At 42.0% G+C, this 3,574-nt stretch overlaps 2 protein-coding genes and 1 pseudogene across 2 annotated transcripts in view; 1 reads left to right on the top strand and 2 right to left on the bottom strand.

Moving 5' to 3' along the window:
- Positions 1-1,179, top strand: part of LOC114005668 (stAR-related lipid transfer protein 4 pseudogene) — an 8,037-nt pseudogene extending 6,858 nt beyond the window's left edge.
- Positions 1-3,574, bottom strand: part of BORCS7 (BLOC-1 related complex subunit 7) — a 20,191-nt gene that overhangs the window by 14,237 nt on the left and 2,380 nt on the right. The window lies entirely within an intron of this gene.
- Positions 1-3,574, bottom strand: part of AS3MT (arsenite methyltransferase) — a 74,822-nt gene that overhangs the window by 68,937 nt on the left and 2,311 nt on the right. The gene's annotated exons all lie outside the window — the stretch shown is intronic.

Below are 3,574 nucleotides of genomic sequence, written 5' to 3'. Positions count from 1 at the left end.
ACAGTTCTTAAAAAAAAAAAAAGGAAAGATACGTGTTTTCATTTGTCTTTAGGTAAAATACTTGAGAGGATGGTTGGGTCACTGGACCCATTGTTTGTCATTTGCCTGTCAACTGACATGTGAACTGTTCCCAGTTTGGTGCTATTATGAATAAAGGTGAGATAAACATGTATACGGCTCTGTGTGAATACAACTCTCACTTCTCCAGTGAATACTGAAAAGTTCAATGGAGGAGTCAGGTGCTGGCCAGCACCGGAGAGTCCTCTAAGTCCTCGTCCACCTCGGAAGGAAAAACGAAAGGCCTGCCTGATGCTGCTGCTTTTTTTCTTTTTTTCTTTTTTTTTTGTTATAGGGCGCATGCGCTCGCCAGACAGACAGAGACAGAAAGCGAGAAATCACCCCCCAGGGGGGATGGTCACGCCGCAATCCCTTCTCCTCCGTTCTCCTCTTGGAGATCTTGGGCATGCACGCACAAGCACCCAACGTGAGTTTAAGCCACCAGGTCCAGGACGCAAACCGCGGTCGACTACGTGGGAGTCCAGCGACATAGCCATTACGCTAACTGCTGGTCCCTGATGCTGCTGCTGCTTTTGAGACTAAACTTCAAAACACTCTCATCCAGTACCACAGCATTGAAGATGATGAGTTGCTAAGAAAACGAAAGATGTAACAGTTCAGAGAAAACCCTTGGAAGAATTTAATGGATATCTCTGTAAAGCTCAAGGTGTTCTAGATGACACTGTGAATGCGTAACAGACCATAAATGCCCAGGGCCCTGTTGCCTGTATTGGGACAGTTTGATGACTTCATTGGATATTTTGGAGCATTTTAAAGAGAATTGCTGTGTGATGCCTTACACTTCTTCTGGTCAGCTTTGGAATACAATTACTGCGGGAGAGTTTGTTGATTTCTCCTGCACTACGGGCTATGAAGAAGGGCTTTTATCCTGTGGAACAAGTCTTGACTGGAGTGAAGAGACCAGAATTTGTTCGTGGGTATAACCATCCCTGTGGTTGGTTCTGTGTTCCACTTAAAGACCATCCAAGCCAGAGCCTTTTGACCAGCTATATTCAGACAGATCCACGCGGGATGATTCCTCAGTCTGCAGCAGATACAGCCATGGCCGGCACTTTAACCAATTTCTGTGGTGATTTATGAAGAGCCTTACAAAAGGCATGATACTGTCAGACTTCCAGTGCTGTGATCCCCTTAATCAACTCTTCTCTCTAGCTGGGAGGCCTGTAAAAATTGTCCATTCCTCTCTTCTGCAGAGCCTATAGAAAAATCTGAGAGTTTTCTTTTGATTTAGTTGTACAGTTTTATATTTTATTCGTAAAGTAAATAGCTATCTATGAGATACCATTTTAATTTTCTTAAATAGATGTTTGCACATTGTTTGGTATGGCACTGAATCTAGGGATTGAGAGTTAAACAGAAATCCCAAAGAAGTGGATAAAGTTCTTTGACCCAAACTCTTATATGGGCTGGCAGATGGTGAGGTGATTAAAGGTGCTGGATTCCCACGTGGCTGACCACAGTTTGAGTTCCAGATCTGGTGGTTAGCTTTCTCACGTTACCTTTCTCTTTCTCTGTCTCTCTGTGGTCAAGTTAAAAAATAATAACAAGTGGGGGACCAGACGGTGGCACGGTGGTTAACTCTGGACATTCCCCCATGACTGACTATGGTTCAAGTCCCAGACCTGGTGACTTGCTTCCTCTCTCTCTCTCTCTCTCTCTCTGTGTGTGTCTCTCTGGTCAAATTAAAATAAATGAATGAATAAATAAAATTAAATAAATTAATTCTTTAAAAAATAATAAGTGGAAGTAAATAAATAAATAATTCTTGTTTTAAAAAAAGAAAGTGAGCGTATAAAAATGTTGGCTGCATGGAAAGTAGAGAAAGCATGAGCTTTATGCTGTTTGGTTAAAATCACCTATTTTACAGCTTTATGAATAGCTAGAGAAATTTTAATTTTTTTGAAATGTTTTTGTTATAGAGTGCATGAGCTCACCAGAAAGACAGAGAGAGACAGAGACAGAAAGTGAGAAATCACCCCCCAAGGCAGATGGCCATGCCGCAATCTCTTCTCCTCCATTCTTCTCTCTGGATCTTCGGCATGCATGCACACATGCCCAGCATGAGTTTAAGCTGCCAGGTCTGGGACTTGAACTGCAGTTCACCACATGGGAGTCCAGCGACATAGCCATTATCACAACTGCTGGTCCCGTGAAATTTTAATTTTTTTTTTTTTTTGGAGAGGTTTTTGCTATAGGGCGCGTGTGCTAGCCAGAAAGACAGAGAGAGACAGAGAGACAGAAAGCGAGAAATCACCCTCCAGGGGGCGTGGCCACGCCACAATCCCTTCTCCTCCATTCTCCTCTCGGGATCTTGGGCACTCACAGAAAAGGGCCCAGTGAGAGTTTAAGCTGCCAGATCCGGGACTCAAACTACGGTCGACAACATGGGAGTGCAGAGACATAGCCATTATGCTAACTGCTGGTGCCGTGAAATTTTAGTTTTTAAGTTAAATGTTAATGCTTTACTTTTGGTATGTTTTTATTTATTTATTTTTAAATTAAATATCCAATTTTATTTTAGGAGTGGTATGTTTTTATGAGTTTGCCAATATTTTGGACAGACAAAAAAAAATCCTTCTCTATATTTTAAAAATATTAGCTTCATTGTCAATTGACTTATACTAGTTTTAAGCATTGAAAAGACCAAAAATGACAGAAGAATAAATATCATAGTAACTACAGGTACAATTCAAAGACAATTTAGTTTTGGGAACCAGCAGTTAGCGTAATGGCTATGTCGCTGGACTCCCACGTAGTCGACCGCGGTTCACGTCCTGGACCCGTCTGCAACCTCACGCCGGGCACGTGTGCGTGCATGCCCAAGATCCCGAGAGGAGAATGGAGGAGAAGGGATTGCGGCGTGACCATCCCCCCTGGGGGGTGATTTCTCGCTTTCTGTCTCTAATGTCTCTCTCTGTCTGTCTGGTGAGCGCACGCGCCCTATAGCAAAAATCTCTCCAAAAAAAAAAGACAATTTAGTTTTGATATCTAGATAGCATTCTTCTCTGGATATCTTTAAAAACACATCTGTGTCTTGGGGCTGGCAGGTGGCATGGTGGTTAGGAGTGCTGGACTCCCACATGGCCAACCATGGTTCGAGCCTCAGACCTGAAGGCTTGCTTTCTCACTTTACCTCTCTCTCTGTCCCTCTCTGGTCAAATTAAAAAATAAATAAATTCTTTAAAAAAAAAAAGGCACACACACATCTGTTTCTTTATGTGTATTTATTTTAGGAGTCCTAAAAACTTTTATGCCAGTACAAAAAACTGGCAGATGTGCTCTGGGGACACCACATTGATTGAGCAGGGTTCTGGGTTGTGTGAAACACTGGTCATGCCTGTAATTATCAATAGGGTCACCTTTCTAGAAAGTCAAATTCGAAAAATGATCTGTATCTGTTTCAGTTTTAGAAGTATAACTAAACTCATAAAGCAAAACAGACTACACCTTTTTTTTTTTTTTTTTTTTGGAAGGGTTTTAGACACAAAGAATTGGC

Source organism: Tupaia chinensis, unplaced genomic scaffold, assembly GCF_000334495.1.
Source record: "Tupaia chinensis unplaced genomic scaffold, TupChi_1.0 Scaffold144255_1, whole genome shotgun sequence".
Lineage (NCBI taxonomy): Eukaryota > Metazoa > Chordata > Mammalia > Scandentia > Tupaiidae > Tupaia > Tupaia belangeri.
This window is presented reverse-complemented; position numbering and strand designations above follow the sequence as displayed.